Consider the following 18,012-nt stretch of genomic DNA (forward strand, 5'->3'; position numbering starts at 1 on the left):
CCGCATGGACTGTAGTCCACCAGGCTCCTCTATCCTTGAGTTTTCCAGACAAGGATACTGGAGTAGGCTGCCATTTCCTACTCCAGGGGATCTTGCCAACTCAGGGACAGAACCCTTTGTCTCTTGTGTCTCCTGCTTCGGTAGGTGAATTCTTTACCACCGAACCACCTGGGAAGCCCCAGTTAAATGCTAGACAGTCAATTTATTCTTCAGCTGTAAGAGGCCTTCAGTGCTTCTGGACTTAATATTCCACTCAAAGGTTAAAGTGTCTGTCATAAAGTAATTTCAACAATACACACAGCTCTGCTGATGGAGGTACAGGGTGTAATCGAGTTCTCTGCAGTTTCAGCTTTGTTGTAACTTTGAAGGGTGCTTGTCAGTCCTGTCTGCCTCTGTTTGCCTCGTGCTTGCAGTTGTCCTACGATTGTCTGCCATCAATGCGTTTCTCCGTCTCTGCTCTGAGTGTCTAGTGTTTGAGGGGTCACTACGATTTTTCATTTCTCCTCTTTCATCTTCTCATTTCTGTCTTTCATATTCCTTGTATATTCTGCCTCTTGCTACATCTTTAAAGTGTGCTTTTGAGTGCTTCTGGGCTAGAGTAGTTCTAAAAGTCTGAGATTTCTGGGCATTTTTTTACCTGTGGATCATACTTTAGTTGTATCTGGGGGAAATGATCTAATAAACAAGCATTCGAGTTTTCAATATGATCCAGGCGCTACAGTGCTTCACATATATCATCTCATGAGAGTTTTATTAAATAAGATCATCATTTTTCAGATGAAGAACTTGCAGATCTAAGAATACATTGCAAAAAATTAAGTCCAAACTCAAATCCAAGTCTTGTTTGATGTTAGAGTCGTGCCTCCCACAATGCCTTGCTTTAAATAGTAAGAAATCTAAGAACTCTCATGTTAACTGTATACTTTCTTGAGCGAAGATTATTAACATTTTTTATAAGATTTTCCTGGGATCAAAATCAGAAAAATAATAAAAGAACATTAATTTAATATAGTAAGTCTTTAAATTTCATTGAAGAATGTCTTGCCTTTTCACTTTTGTTTTTTTATGTTTGGAAATCCATGAATAGGTTTTAATATACTTTCATAGCTGTTATTTTTTTGTGAGAGCAAGTTATGTGTTGCACTTTTTGAATGGCCTGTACTCTATTACTTTCTCTATGCTAATTTTCACTTGGTACAATTCTAGGTCATTGCCAAAAGATAAGAATTGCTTTTCTTTCTAAATTTTAATGTATGATGGAATCTCAAACTTTAAAATTAATATGGTATTTGTTGGGGTAGTGGGATACTAAACTAAGAGACTAGCCATTTAAAAATCCCAAGAGTTACAGCAGACCTGTAGAATTCAAAGATAGTATTGTCTAATCCAAAAAATTTATTGAGCACCTATTATATGCCAGGAGCTGGAGATAGGAAAAGTCTAGCACTGGAAATAGGAACATTTCTTGGAAATGTCCTTCTCACTCTGCCCACCACACCACAAAAAAGACCATAAACTGGGGAAAGATTTTGCAATACATATAGTGACTACAGGTTATCTTCCAGAGGACCTAAGGAACTTGAAAGAATTAATAAAAGAAGGGAAACAATGCATTTAAAAAATGGCTAAAAGACATGGAGTAATTCACAGAGGAAGAAATCTCAAAGGTATATAAAATAATCTCACAAGAAATTGAAGTGCAAATCAAAACTACAAAATACAATTTCACATCCATTGTATTAGCAAGAGTTTTAAAAATGTATCTTACAAATGTTGGCTAGAAAGGAGAGGAATGGGAATTGCTGATTGAAGTGTGAAATGACAAGATGACACACAATACTTTGGCGAACACTTTGTCAAGAGTCTTTCCAGGTGAAAATAAAAGTAGACGTCAGCAAGGAATTCAGCTTTTAGATGCATATTCTGACTCACATGCATAAAAATACATCGTGAAACAGAAATAAAGATCACCCTGAGACACTAACAAGAAAGTGGACAAATACATCAGAACATGTTCTTTCACTGAAATAGTACATATCAAGTAATGTAAATAAATTAGAACTATATGTATCATCGTGAAAAAAATCTTAGGAACCTAATATTGAATGAAAATCAATTGCAGAAAGATAAATACAGTGGGATATCATTCATGAGGCATGAAACAGTTCATTGCAGTTTTTAAGAATGCATCTATTCACGGGAATGTCTCAGGAGACGAGTCCTTGGTGGAGCAGGACTGGGAGGGTGTACACGTGCAGGCTGCAGTCACACTGTGGTGCTTCGCTACTCAGCCTGGCTGAACAAAAACGTGCATTTCATTATTCGTTATGCATTGGCATATGTGAAGTATCACTAATGAAAATGGGAAAGTAGTGCTCAGATGATCTCTTTTCTGGTAGTATGATTTTGTACCTAGAAAACTCAAGAGACCTCAGTAAGGCTATTATACTTACACAGTTTTGTAAAGTTAAACTTTACAAAATAAAGATAAAGATAAACTTTATTCAACTCTAGCAGTTAATTACTAGACATGGAAATAGAAAAAAAATTTCCATTCCCAATGGTAACAACACTCGAAATTTAACAGGAAAGAAGAAAACGTAACAGGAAATTTAACAGGAGAAGAAATTTAACAGGAAAAAAATCAGAGCCTTTAGGTAGAAGGCTATTAAATTTAACTGATGGCTATAAAATATTATATAAACACATGTAAGGACATGATGTGCTGTTAACAGGAGGTTTTATTGCCATTAAAATATTATTCCAAAATTGATATATTAAATAATGCAATTTCAATTATAACCCCAATTGATTTTTTAGTGGAAAATTATATTACATTTTATAATAAATAACATATGCTTTAAAGTATCCAAAAAAGTATGGAAAAAAAAAAACTGGTGGTTGACTTCCACTTTAGACATTCAGTTCAGTTCAATTCAGTTGCTCAGTCAAGTCTGAATCTTTGCAACCCCATGGACTGCAGCATGCAAGGCCTCCCTGTCCATCACCAACTCCCAGAGTTTACCCAAACTCATGTCCATTGAGTTGGTGATGCCATCCAACCATCTCATCCTCTGTCGTCCGCTTCTCCTTCCACCTTTAATCTTTCCCAGCATCAGGGTCTAGACATTAGATCATGTTATAAAATCAGTGCAATTAAGTCTCTCTTGTCTTGGTCTTTAAATAAGGAAACTGGTTGCAGGAAAAAACCAAGAATATTTAGAAATTAATTTCAGTGTAGATCAAAATTTGATATACGTAATAATGAAGATTAAATTTATTCATAATAGAATGTTTGAGTCATTAAATGGTGCTGGCATAGCTGATTATGCTTCTGGAAGAATAAAAGTACACACCTGGCTTTATTACACATGAAAACAAGTTCTGGATGAATTAAAGTTTTAATTGTTTAAAACATATATTAGAAAATATTTAAAAACATATATTAGAAGATATCATCTGTAGGTGAAGGACATATTCTTTCTCCAAACTGGAAATCTAGACTCTATTAAACAAAATGATATATATTTAAATCCCAAAAGATTTTTTTCTTAAATCCTGGGTACAGCAAAGGAATATATAGCCTAAACCAAGAGAGAAATAGTAGGTTTTGAAAAACAAGGTAACCAAAACCAATACTAGGAGCGGTTGCAAAATGGGAAAAACAAACTCTAATATCAAATTAAAGATGTGCAAAGAATGTAAGAAAACAATTCACAGAAGGGCAGCTGTATAAGTCCAGCATATAAATGTAAGGATGCTTAAATTCTCTAGCAGTCAGGGCAGGACTAGTGAATGTTACCATGAGCTATTTCTTTAAAACCAATTATACTGAGAAAATTTGAAGGAACTTATGTGGAATGTCTTCTATTTGGCCTTCCAAATCTTCTCCATCCTTATCCAGCATGCTCTATGCCCTGATAGCCTTGTATGAATTGGTGGTTTTTTGACTCTATTGTCTTCTGGTCTCCAGATGAGTTTGTCCAGTGGGAAGCAGTAGCAGCAGACACTGGGCGATAGAGAGCAAGTTATTTTCCAACTCCCTTCACTGAAGTGAAAGTGTTAGTCTCACTGTCGTGTCCGACTCTTTGCAACCCCATAGATTGTAGCCCATCTGGCTCCTCTGTCCATGGAATTCTCTAGGCAAGAATATTGCAGTGGATTGCCATGCCTTTCTCCAGGCAATCTTCCTGACCCAGGGATGGAAACTGGGTCTCCTGCATTGCTCATCCTTCAGCAAAGTCAAGTACTAATCATATGGCCTTTTCTGCTCCCTCCTTTTGCTTCATTAATTTTAAAGGTGATAAAACCATCTACCTCTAACAAATTCTGGTTACAATTTCTTGTGAGTTCCCTTTCCTCCTGCCAACATCGTTGAAAATATCTCTTTACTATATTCTCCTCAAATGACCAAATTTGAGAGTGACATCTGCTTAACACTTGTTGTGAGGACCAAGCTGGGGAAGAGCATTGCAATTGCTGAGCAAAAAGGGAAGGAGAGATCGAGAGATTTCCAGGCCAGAAAAGCTGAGAGCTCAACCAGGAAACCAGCTTTATGAAAAAGGGACTTCTCTAAACCACAAGAAAAAGACAACCACTAGAAATAAGAAAATTATAAAAGAAAATCTCATTGGTAAAGGCAGATACACTGACAAGTTACTACAGCAATTGCTTACAAAGCTAGTAGGAAAGTTAAAGACAGAGTAGTGTCATCCTTTCTATCCATAATATGTTGTTGAGGGATACACAGAATAAACAGATGTAAAAGATGCAAAACATGATGCCACCAGAGAGTGAAAATGCAGGCTGGTAAAATAAGTAGCTAAGAGATCAGCAATATATTGTTTATAATTGTTTGTTTGTATACTGTTTTGTTTGCTTAGTCGCTTAGTCGTGTCCGACTCTTTGTGACCCCTTGGACTATATAGCCTGTCAGACTCCTCTGTCCATGGGATTTCCCAGGCAAGAAAACTGGGATTGGGTTGCCATTCTCTTCTCCAGAGGATCTTCCTGACCCAGGGGTTGAGCCCAGGTTTCCTGCAGGCAGATTCTTTACCGTCTGAGTCATCAGGGAAGATGCTATATATAAACCTCATGGAACCCATAAATCAAAAATCTATAACAGATTCATATACAATTGAAAAAGGAATTCACATAACACCAAAGAGTCATCAAGTCACAAGGGAAGAGAGCAAAACAAGAATAAAGGAATCAAAGAACTGCAAAAGCAACCTTCAGTGAACAAAATGGCAATAAACACTGTCAATAATTGCTTTAAAGGTAGATGGACTAAATGTTCCAATCAAAAGACAGATTGGCCGGTCTTTGTATGAATGAGACTTATTGTGGTGATCATTTTGAAGTGTACAGAGAGAGCAAATCAGTATATTGTGTATCAGGAACTAACATAGGGGTTGTAGGGCAACTTCATTGGGCTGGCCAAAAAGTTTGCTTGGCTTTTTCCGTAACACCGTATGGAAAAACCCAGATGAACTTTTTGGACAATGCAATACTTCAAAAGCAAACTCATGAAAGAGACCATATTTGTGGTTACCAGAGGCTGTTTCGGAGAAGGCAATGGCACCCCACTCCAGTACTCTTGCTTGGAAAATCCCATGGACAGAGGAGCCTGGTAGGCTGCAGTCCATGGGGTCGCTAAGAGTCAGACACGACTGAGCGACTTCACTTTCACTTTTCACTTTCACGCATTGGAGAAGGAAATGACAACCCACTCCAGTGTTCTTGCCTGGAGAATCCCAGGGATGGGGGAGCCTGGTGGGCTGCCGTCTATGGGGTTGCACAGAGTCGGACATGACTGAAGCAACTTAGCAGCAGCAGCAGCAGCAGCAGCAGCAGCAGAGGCTGTTTGTTGACAGATAAATCTTGAATTAAGTAGCACCCAGGACAGCATCAGGGGTGAATAAGACGTATACTTCTTTCACGGTACTTTTGAAATTTAGTTTGAGAGGTCCTATGTTAATTTTTATGTTTCTTCATATGCCCAGTCTTCTTACTAATCATCCTGCTTAATTGCACACTAAGTCACCTCAGTTGTGTCTGACTCTGTGACCCCATGCACTGCAGCCCTCCAGGCTCCTCTGTTCATGGGATTCTCTAAGCAAGAATACTGGAATGGATTGCAAGCCTAGCTTTAATTTAGAAGGAATTATCTAAAAATGATGCACTGTTCCTGGGGATGTTATGCTTCAGGTCAGAATCCTCTGGGAAGTGAACGTCTGCAGCCTGGGGAAAGGTCTTTTAATTCCACTGCACTCCACCACCTGGAACAGGCAGTGCAGATTCAAAGTGTTTTAGAGAAGTCGGACTTGAATCCTCTCTGCTGAGGCTTCCCTGGTGGCTCAGATGGTAAAGAAAGTGAAGTGAAGTCCTTCAGTCCTGTCCTACTCTTTGCGACCCCATGGACTGTAGCCTATCAGGCTTCTCCGTCCATGGGATTTTCCAGGCAAGAATGCTGGAATGGATTGCCATTTCCTTCTCCAGGGGATCTTCCTGACCCAGGAATCAAACCCGGGTCTCCCGCATTGCGGGCAGACGCTTTACCGTCTGAGCCATCAGGGAAGACCATCCCTGGTGGCTCAGATGTTAAAGAACCTGCTTGCAATTCGGGAGATTTGGGTTTGATCCCTGGGTTGGGAAGATCCCCTGGAGGAGGGTGTGGCAATCCACTCCGGCATTCTTGCCTGGAGAATCTCATGGACAGAGGAGCCTCGTGGGCTACAGTCCACGGGGTCGCAAGAGTTGGACACGACTGAGCGACGAAGCACACTACTGAGGCCAATTGATCAATAATTATTAAATCACCAAATTTAGTAGCTGCTTAATCTAAAAAAAGTTCCTCTCTTAAAAGTTTCCTGCTATTTCAGTCCAATAACTGGTAATTCAGTCTGAGTAAATGATCTGAAGATACAAGGAGTAATTTATGAGAAAGAATAACTTCCACTTTCTTTATTTCTGCACTTGTTCTGCATAAAACACCCATTGTCAACTTACATATTTTGTAAAATTGGTGTTTTTTTTAATATGAATCTTCCTTCTTTTCTTTTTCCACTTTTGTTCTTTTCGTTTTTTCTTTTCTTTTGTAAAAGAACAAGTAGAAGGTAGGTATTTTCTCTTGATTTGGATTTAACAATAGAAAAGTTTTCCACAGGGATAAAAGGAATGGCAGAGAGATAACACTGCCGATACCTCTGAGATATTGCTGGGTGATGTTAGCCATAACATTTTATTTTCTGGCTTGCCTTGGGTTGGAAAATCACTTTCAGACCACTAACACTAAAGATGTGAAGATGGTTATGGAAATTGCAACTGTATATTACACATTCCTTCACAGTCCATTGAATTTCTGGTTTTTATGCTCTGAGACATTTTCTCTATTGGAGGGCAAAGGAATGATAGGGTTTTATCTTCTGATAATGCTAAGCTATAATACTGACCCTTATCTGCTGTCTTGAAACTCTAAGTAGACTTCCATAGTCAAAGCTCTGGTTTTTTCCAGTAGTCATACATGAATGTGAGAGTTGGACCATAAAGAAGGCTGAGCACTGAAGAATGGATGCTTTTGAACTGTGGTATTGGAGAAGATTCTTGAGAGTTCCTTGGACAGCAAGGAGACCAAACCAATCAATCCTAAAGGAAATCAGCCCTAAATATTCATTGGAAGGACTGATGCTGAAGCTGAGGCTCCAATATTTGGCCACCTGATGTGAAAAACCTACTCACTGGAAAAGACTCTGATGCTGGGAAAGATTAAGGGCAGGAGAAGAAGGGGGCAGCAGAGGATGAGATGGTTGAATGGCATCACCAACTCAATGGACATGAGTTTGAGCAAGCTCCAGCTGAAGGAAGGGAGGGCCTAATGTGCTGCAGTCCATTGGGTCACAAAAAGTCAGACACAACTCAGTGACTCGACAACATCTGCTATCTTGACACTCAAAGTAGGCTTCCTAAAATGCCTATCTTTGATACATTCTGTGTCTTTTTGATATCATAAATCAAGTGTGTTCCATTTTGATAGGTAGACAAATAATCTCTTTAAATAGTAGGATAGAGGTACCAGCTACAATGTAGAACAGTTTTATTGGCTTATACACTTTATATCAGTGTAATTCTATTATGGAAACTTATATAGCAAAATGGCTGTCTGAGGAGGCGTTACAAATAGCTGTGAAAAGAAGAGAAGCGAAAAGCAAAGGAGAAAAGGAAAGATATTCCCATTTGAATGCAGAGTTCCAAAGAATAGTAAGGAGAGATAAGAAAATCTTCCTCAGCGATCAATGCAAAGAAATAGAGGAAAACAACAGAATGGGAATGACTAGAGATCTCTTCAAGAAAATTCAAGATACCAAGGGAACATTTCATGCAAAGATGGGCTCGATAAAGGACAGAAATGGTATGGACCTAACAGAAGCAGAAGATATTAAGGAGAGGTGGCAAGAATACACAGAAGAACTGTACAAAAAAGAGCTTCACGACCCAGATAATCACAATAGTGTGATCACTGACCTAGAGCCAGACATACTGGAATGTGAAATCAAGTGGGCCTTAGAAAGCATCACTATGAACAAAGCTAGTGGAGGTGATGGAATTCCGGTTGAGCTATTTCAAATCCTGAAAGACGATGCTGTGAAAGTGCTGCACTCAATATGCCAGCAAATTTGGAAAACTCAGCAGTGGCCACAGGATTGGAAAAGGTCAGTTTTCATTCCAATCCCAAAGAAAGGCAATGCCAAAGAATGCTCAAACTACCGCACAATTGCACTCATCTCACATGCTAGTAAAGTAATGCTCAAAATTCTTCAAGCCAGGCTTCAGCAATACGTGAACCATGAAATTCCAGATGTTCAAGCTGGTTTTAGAAAAGGCAGAAGAACCAGAGACCAAGTTGCCAACATCCGCTGGATCATGGAAAAAGCAAGAGAGTTCCAGAAAAACATCTATTTCTGCTTTATTGACTATGCCAAAGCCTTTGACTGTGTGGATCACAATAAACTGTGGACAATTCTGAAAGAGATGGGCATACCAGACCACCTGACCTGCCTCTTGAGAAATTTGTATACAGGTCAGGAAGCAACAGTTAGAACTGGACATGGAACAACAGACTGGTTCCAAATAGGGAAAGGAGTACGTCAAGGCTGTATATTGTCACCCTGCTTATTTAACTTCTGTGCAGAGTACATCATGAGAAATGCTTGGCTGGAAGAAGCATAAGCTGGAATCAAGATTGCCGGGAGAAATATCAATAACCTCAGATGTGCAGATGACACCACCCTTATGGCAGAAAGTGAAGAGGAACTAAAAAGCCTCTTGATGAAAGTGAGAGGAGAGTGAAAAAATTGGCTTAAAGCTCAACATTCAGAAAACTAAAATCATGGCATCTGGTCCTATCACTTCATGGGAAATAGATGGGGAAACAGTGGAAACAGTGTCAGACTTTATTTTTTGGGGCTCCAGAATTACTGAAGATGGTGATTGCAGCCATGAAATTAAAAGATGCTTACTCCTTGGAAGGAAAGTTATGACCGACATAGATAGCATATTGAAAAGCAGAGATATTAGTTTGCCAACAAAGGTCCATCTAGTCAAGGCTATGGTTTTTCCAGTAGTCATGTATGTATGTGAGAGTTGGACTGTAAAGAAAGCTGAGTGCTGAAGAATTGATGCTTTTGAACTGTGGTGTTGGAGAATACTCTTGAGAGTCTCTTGGACTGCAAGGGGATCCAACCAGTCCATCCTAAAGGAGACCAGTGTTGGGTGTTCATTGGAAGGGTTGATGCTGAGGCTGAGACTCCAATACTTTGGCTACCTCAGTATTCATATAATCGAGTATTGACTCATTGGAAAAGATTCTGATGCTGGGAGGGATTGGGGGCAGGAGAAGAAGGGGACGACAGAGGATAAGATGGTTGGATGGCATCACCGACTTGATGGACATGAGTTTGGGTGAACTCCGGGAGTTGGTGATGGACAGGGAGGCCTGGTGTGCTGCGATTCACGGGGTCGCACAGTTGGACACGACTGAGTGACTGAACTGAACTGTTACTACAAACTCTGAAAGGAAATTAGTTTCAAAGAAATTAAAATTAGTATAAAGTTAATAAGTACAGATAATAAGCCCAGCATCATATCCTGTTCCAAAAATTTTATTATCAGTTTATTATCAGTGTAGTTCTACTTAAGAATTGGGAAAAAAAGAAAAAAAGCTAGCACTGATTTGGTGGGAGGAGAAGGGGATGACAGAGGATGAGATGGTTGGATGACATCACTGACTCGATGGGCATGAGTTGGTGATGGACAAGGAAGCCTGGTGTGCTGCAGTCCATGGGGTCACAAAGAGTCAGACACAACTGAGCGACTATACTGACTGACTGACTGATTTTCCCAGGCAGATGTATTTTCAGAGTACAGATATGACACTCCTATAATTGGAAGATTCTCACTGGGAATGCATCTAAAGTCACATCTACAGAACACCAGATGCATGGGGTTCAGAAAATGAGTGGGCTTTTCCCAGAAGCTAGCAGGCCAGTTAAAAGGACTGATGTGTCCTGCTTCTCCAAGAATAAAAGATGCTTTATTGAAAGACAGATAAATTCATAATCTTTCACTTCCTATTCCTTAACTACAAGTTCAGTTGACACCTACAATTTTAAGTTAATCAAAACTTTAATTTTTCTAACAGTTCATAATTAGGCAACATCTCCAACTCTGGGTCTCTAAGACAACTAGAGAATTCTCCAAAAATGTATTATTACTTAAATAATATTATTAACAATAATTATGTGATTATTGTGTGCATTATATGAAAATTATATGCTGAAACTCCAGTACTTTAGCCACCTCATGCGAAGAGTTGACTCATTGGAAAAGATTCTGATGCTGGGAGGGATTGGGGGCAGGAGGAGAAGGGGACGACAGAGGATGAGATGACTGGATGGCATCACTGACTCGATGGACGTGAGTCTGAGTGAACTCTGGGAGTTGGTGATGGACAGGGAGGCCTGGTGTGCTGCAATTCATGGGGTCGCAAAGAGTCGGACACGACTGAGAGACTGATCTGATCTGAACTGAAGAACTCTCATGTGATCTTTGCTAACCATCTTGAATGCAATGAAGACTACTGTTTTAAGACATCAAGGACGAGCACATTAGCGAGTGTGCTCCTACTACTTTACCAGAGATGTATTTTCTCTTATATGTATGAGACTGCCTAGTTTAACCTACCTCTTAGTATGAATGCCTGAATTCTACTCATCTCAGCACTGTGTTCCACTGATGGTTCATGATTATGATTAAGACTACGTTTGTCTTAAAATCATTAGACTAATTAAACTGTGTAGGCAGTTTTGGCTTAGATCAGACTATCGTTCTCAAGCTGGGTTTTCATCTTTACATGAAATAGTGCTATAACCACATGTGGAAGAGAGTAATCATGCTTTTGCTTCCATTCTCCTGAGTGACACAAATTATTTCGTATCTCTTCTCTACTTCCAGTAAATTTCACATTCAGTTCCAAAGCAGATTTTGTGAAGTTCAGACGGAAGAAGAACAAGGACGCTAATGATGGGGAGCAGAAAAGTGGCACAATCAGCCATGCCATGATTGGGGCTCTCAGGCTCCAGCTGCGCCTTCTTTGGAACATGGCTTGCAGACTCCAGAGGACACTCGAAGAGCGGCTACTTAAAACTGTACGTCAAAAAGCTTCATGAACCACAAACATGCACGTAGATAGCCATGCACAATAAATAATGTTTTGTTCAGAAAATAATGCTGGAGCCAAAAACAAAACTTCATCTTCGACCTATGCCAAGAAATGGCGTTTACATGTGAGTCTATTGGTAGTTCAAGATTTTAGAGGTCTGTGGGTTGCAAAATAAAGTTCTTTAACATTTTTTTCATCACTTTATGTGCCTAGGTATTTATTATTTCACATCCCTGTTTTTTCCTCATCTGTCTTTTAACAATTTTTTATTCTTCATTTTCTCTCTAAAACTGGTCATAATGCAGAAATAAGGTAGCATTTAAGTTATTTTGATTTTGTTAATTAAAAACACATGTATGTGCCCCTAAAAGTTACTACTTCCTTTTTGCTGCTTATTATTTTGTTCAACATACATGAGAAATAAATATCTTCCATAGCTATTGTACGTACAAATTTTTGTTTCAGATTCTCTCTCTGCCCTGGACAGACACATTCACACATACATAAGGAGACATAAGAGACGAGGGTTCGATCTTTGGGTGGGGAAGATTCCCCTGGAGGAGGGCGTGGCAACCCACTCCAGTATTCCTGCCTGGAGAGTCCAAAGGACAGAGGAGCCTGGTGGGCTACAGTCCATGGGGTCAAAAAGAGTCGGACACAACTGAAGTGATTTAGCATGCATGCACACACATACACAAGCACAAGCAAAATAAGACTCCAAATGTATTTTATTTTATTTTAATTAATTTGTTTTAATTGGAGGCTAATTACTTTATAATATTGTGGTGGTTTTCACTATACATTGACATGAATCAGTCTCGGGTGTCCAAATGTATTTTAATCTAAACGTGTTAAGCCCAACAACAAAATTCTAGTGCAGCTTTGCTGGATTGGTCATGTTTGGCATATACAAATTTGAATAACTAAAATTATTTTGGTATCATCTCTGTGATACCAATTCCTGATTGGATTTCTGTAAGTACACCAGTAAATATTTATCGGCTACTCACTATGTGCCCTTGTTAAGCTAAGATTTGTGAAGAATAAGAAAGTTTTCTTAGGGTGCGTATTAAACATAGAAAGATTTTCTAATACTAACTTCCCCAAGTATGTCAGAACTGCCCATAGTTATGCAAATGATGGTAAAATCTATTTATCTTAGTATCTATCTACCTATCTATTATCAACGTATCACACCACACAATATACCACTCCGTAATCCAGGTTTGAAAATTAATGACTGAAAGTGATGTAACAAAATCCCACTGTGAGTTCTATAATCAGCTTCAGTGATCTGCATTGGGTTATTTAAAAAAATTTTTCTTTTTTGCATTGGGTTATTGATGTACTGAGAGAACTAAATACAACATCTTTCGTTTAATGACCCAGATATTCTTAACACATTTTAGTCAAGGAAAAACTACTAAACTTATGTGTTTTTAAAAATAAACTCTCTTCAGGCTTTGTGAGTTTCCAGACCCTTCAAGAGCATATTCTAATATGTTCATTTCAATAAGGCATACATGTACTCTTTATGGTTTTTAAATATAGGTTATGCAGCCTTGCATATTAAGATAAGCCTAGAATCCTTCCAAAATCAGTGTGAATAATGAGGTAAACTCAGAATTATAAGAATTATAGTGCCCCTGATTTTAATGAGTCCAAGCAGATACTGTTATATCTGAAATAGTCTAGGGAACATTTTGGGTTTCCCAGGTAGCTCAGTGGTGAAGAATCCACCTGCCAATGCAGGAGACTCGAATTTGATCCCTGGGTCAGGAAGATCCCCTGGAGAAGGAAATGGCAACCCACTGCAGTATTCTTGCCTGGGAAATCCTATGGACAGAGGAGCCCGGTGGGCTACAATCCAGTCAGACACGATTTAGCCCTAAAACAACAAGGAAACTTCTCATTGTTGAGCAGAAACACAGCAAAGATGGATTGTTTGTGTCACGCACCGTTTCCTCCCTAACATAAGTTTGAAATATAAACTTAGCAAGGTTGTTTGTTTTTTTTTTACTTTTTATTTTATGTTGGAGAATAGCTGATTTGTCACCTCTTTCAGAGTCTACAAATTGTGCCTTAATACAGCTAAAATTATTCACATAGGAAAGATTTGTGTATGTTTAAGCTTATGGGAATGTTTCCATTGAGAAAGAACAGTTGAATAGCCAGAAAGTAAAGGGGTTCCATTAGGTATAAGGTTCCTAAGAAGCTGAGTGGCAGGATGATCAGGAAAACTTTCATTAGGATGAAAAAGCTCTGATGGAATGTGTTAGGGTTTCACAAGTTTACAGGTGGGTTTGGGGGAAAGTATACAAGATCTCGTCTTTTATTTCCTATTTTCTGGGGATTAAAACAAGCTGTGAGTTTAAGTTGGTATTTAATCCAGGAAGCAGGCATTGACTAGAAAAAATTATTGTACTAGAAACTGAGCCAATTTTGAAAGTCTGTTTGGAATGGGTGACTACAAGTATCTTATTGTATGATTATTTCAAAGGGTGCGCAACTTCCCAGTTGCATAACTGGAAAATTCATTGTCTATATGAAAACAAAAACAGAAAAGATCAAGGGGTTTAGTTTTAAGAGTTTCAATAAATGATGCATCACAGAATTTCACGGAGAGGAGAAAGCAAAGGGTTAATGAGTTAAAAGAATTAAGAATCAGTAATAGAGGCCCTGGAGTTAAAGCATAGTCAGAGTATGTTGCTAAAGAATTGGGCTAGAAGGAGAGGAAGGTGTAGTCAGGGCCGGAGATGTTCAGATTAGCGATGGTGAATGTGGAACGGTTTTGGGAAACTGAGCTGTGTCGTAGTCACAGGGTGAAGAGGAAGAGGGGAGAAGCTTGCAGGAGACGACAAAAATAAAGAGAAGCTCAGGGCCGGGGTGCTGTGTGGCCCTCTACATTGTGTGGAGTCACCCGAGGTAATGACAGAACTTGGAAGAGAGGAAAACTATGAGTTACCATCACGTACATGGATGCAGGGGTGTGACCTCAGACGGAACCATGACGATGAAGAGGGGATGGTGAAGACCACAGAAGCAGGGTGTTTTCTTTTTCTGTAAAGAAGTCTTAGAGAGTTACGTGTTTTATACCAGAGTTATAGTGATTTATCTTGCAATTCAAAAGAAAAAGAAAAGAGAGGCAACACACAGATCCTACCTTCTGATCTTGTGACCCAAGTGTATGACTTGACCACATTTCAGTGGACACTGTGTTCTCAGGTTCAATTGAGACAAACCAGTAGAGGGAGTACTCTGAGAAAGATGAGGATATTAGGGAGTTTGCTGATGCTGGAACTACACCGGCCAAGGCACAGTGGAAAACCTTCCAAAGGAGGGGGTGAGTCAGAAGCAAGGCCTACAGGACTTAGTGAGAACGAAGGTGTGGGTAAGATCGAATGGGGGTTATTACACGTGTTAATGGATGAAATTCACGAGGCTAGTGAAGTGGTTTCAATAAATCCTTTAGAGAGAATAAGCCCTGGACCAGTGTTAGCTAGAAGATAAACAGGGTATAAAATGATTTAAGGGGGCTCTTTCTGTCAGGGTCATGCACATCCGGAGTTGGCACGTGCACAGCCCTGAGAGTGAGTGACTCCTTAAATATTAGGTCCTAGACTCCAGCTCTTTCTTCACCCCAATCTTTGTCAAGTTGACTTCAGAAGAAGAATGATGGAGCTTGAGCAACTGGGCTAACTATTCATCACAGTGGTTACAGTCTCTGCACACAAATGTTTGCTAAATTATGGACAACTACAGCCATGTGCGTATTTATTTTCTGGGTTTTGCCATTGATTTTTGTGTGTGCGCTAATATTACACTCTTAGCTTCTGTAGATTCATAGAATCATTCATGGACTGGTGCAAATGACTTTCTATCACTATTCTTCAAAAATGTTTGTGGCTGGACTGATTCTTCTCAATTCCAATTATCTTTAAAATGGTTTTGCCAAGACATAAGTGAAATACCATTGAGGGTATTGATTAGACTCACAATGAATTTATAAACAATTTTGTAAAAATGTTTCTCTTGCCAAGTCTTCCCATCAAACATGACTTGGTTCTCCGTTTATTTAGGTGGGGTTTTTTTTGCCTTTAGTAAAATTTCATAATATGCTTTACATGGGTCCTGAACATTTCTAGTTGAATTGATTTCTAGACATTTTATATATTTTGTTGTTCATATGATGGAATAATTTTCTATTATATTTTGAACAGTTTTGGTTACTATATAAATAAACATTGTTGCTGTTTAATTGTACCAAATCCCATTATTGAACCATATTATCCAGATTAATAAGGCATCAGTAGATTTTCTTGTATTTTCTCCACAGACAATATCTTATATATATGTTATATATATTATCATATATATATATGATAATAGTTTTTGTCTTTTTCCAATATTTGTACCAATTATTCAATTTTGTTTTCTTTTTGCCCTGGACAGAATGTCTAGTAAGATTCTAAATAGTAATGGCAATATAATGTATTCTGTGCTTTTCTAGATTTTATGCAAATATTTCTACTTATCTAAGTTATATGTCTCTGAATTTTTTATATTTTAGTGCTCTTTTCAAGTTGCTATCTAGAGAATCCAGTCATTTTTAAATGATAGCCTCATATTCTATGATATGGAAGTGCTAAGACTGAAATCTCTAATCTTTCTGTGTCCTTTAAAGCTTATGTAGCTGTTGTTTAGTCGCTAAGTCACATCTGACTATTTTGTGACCCTATGGACTATAGGAGATCAGTCCTGGGTGTTCATTGGAAGGACTGATGCTGAAGCTGAAGCTCCAATACTTTGGCCACCTGATGCGGAGAGCTGACTCATTTGAAAAGACCCTGATGCTGGGAAAGATTGAGGGCAGGAGGAGAAGGGCACGACAGAGGATGAGATGGTTGGATGGCATCACTGACTAGATGGACATGAGTTTGAGTAAACTCTGGGAGTTGGTGATGGACAGGGAGGCCTGGTGTGCTGCAGTCCACAGGGTCGCAAAGAGTCAGACACGACTGAGCAACTGAACTGATAGGCTGTAGACCACTAGGCTCCTCTGTCCATGGAATTCTCCAAGCAAGAATACTGAGTGGGTTGCCATTTCCTTCTTCAGGGGCTCTTCCTGGCCCAGGGATCAAAGCTGCATCTCCTACATCGGCAGGTGAATTTTTTGCTGCTAAACTACCTGGAGCTCTTGTGTAGCTACCAATGATAATTCAGGGTAGAGCCATCTTAAACAAACAACTCCGCACTGCATACTCATTTTTCTTTTCCGTGCTGTGTTTGATAAGCCAACAATAAGCTGTTCTTCATCTTTTAAAGGCATTACTTTATTTCTGGTGAAACAAAATCAAAATGTTCCCAACAATTAATGATGTAAAGTGGGAAAAACTTTTCTCTAGTAAAAGCAGCAAAGACTTTAGGATATTAAAACTATGCTGTTGCTGTTTATATAAATGCAGAATTTTTTTATATGACTACTAACATTTTCTGTCTCTCTGTCAGAGTAAAATAAAGCAGTTCTTTGCAAGGAGACCCATGAAAATTACACACAAATGTGGAGTGATTGGGTTGCCTGTTATTTTGTGTAGTTTCATGAGCATCAGAGCAGAGTGGCCTCCAAAGCGGCCCAGTACTGGTCATCTATGAAGGATAATTCTTCGTATCTCTTTCTCTCATGTGCTGTGAATTCTCAGACTCTCTCTCCTCCTCTCTCTCCTTGCCCCACCCCACCCTCTAAAACCCTTGTGAGTACACCATTGCAACTATTACTGATGAAATAAAAACTGTAAAGAATAAGATTGCCATACATTTTGTGAAAGTGAAGTCGCTCAGTCATGTCTGACTCCTTGCGACCCCGTGGACTGTAGCCCACCAGGCTCCTCCATCCATGGGATTCTCCAGGCAAGAGTACTGGAGTGGGTTGTCATTTCCTTTTCCAGGGGATCTTCCCAACCCAGGGATTGAACCCAGGTCTCCCACATCGCAGGGAGACGCTTTAACCTCTGAGCACACCTTCTGCACTTAGTCATTAAATCAGATGTCTATTTAAAAATGTGGTGGTAATCCTTAGAAAATCATTTAAGCATTTATTTTATCCACTCAACTCTCTTCACTTTGGCACTTTGGGGAGTGATAGTAGCTAGCATTGGTTTAGTGTTTTCTGCGCACCAAGTGTTGTCACAGTAACTCTGTGAATAGGTCTTGATAGCCTCCATAAATCATAGATTAAATAAATGAAGCACAGATTGGTTAAACAACTTAAGGGCACACATCTAATAAGTGGTAAA

General features: G+C 39.1%; 1 long non-coding RNA gene across 2 annotated transcripts in view; it reads left to right on the top strand.

Annotated features, from left to right (window-relative positions):
* The window catches only part of LOC147346393 (uncharacterized), a 50,931-nt gene extending 38,759 nt beyond the window's left edge, over positions 1–12,172 (top strand). For both annotated transcript variants that reach the window (XR_015153606.1, XR_015153605.1), the window contains exon 3: positions 11,512–12,172. This is a non-coding gene — a long non-coding RNA (uncharacterized LOC147346393). The remainder of the gene's footprint in view (positions 1–11,511) is intronic.
* Positions 12,173–18,012: the final 5,840 nt, after the last annotated feature.

Source organism: Bos grunniens, chromosome 24 (assembly GCF_055505025.1).
Source record: "Bos grunniens cultivar Pamir isolate PY7600 chromosome 24, Bosgru_T2T1.0, whole genome shotgun sequence".
NCBI classification, from domain to species: Eukaryota; Metazoa; Chordata; class Mammalia; order Artiodactyla; family Bovidae; genus Bos; species Bos grunniens.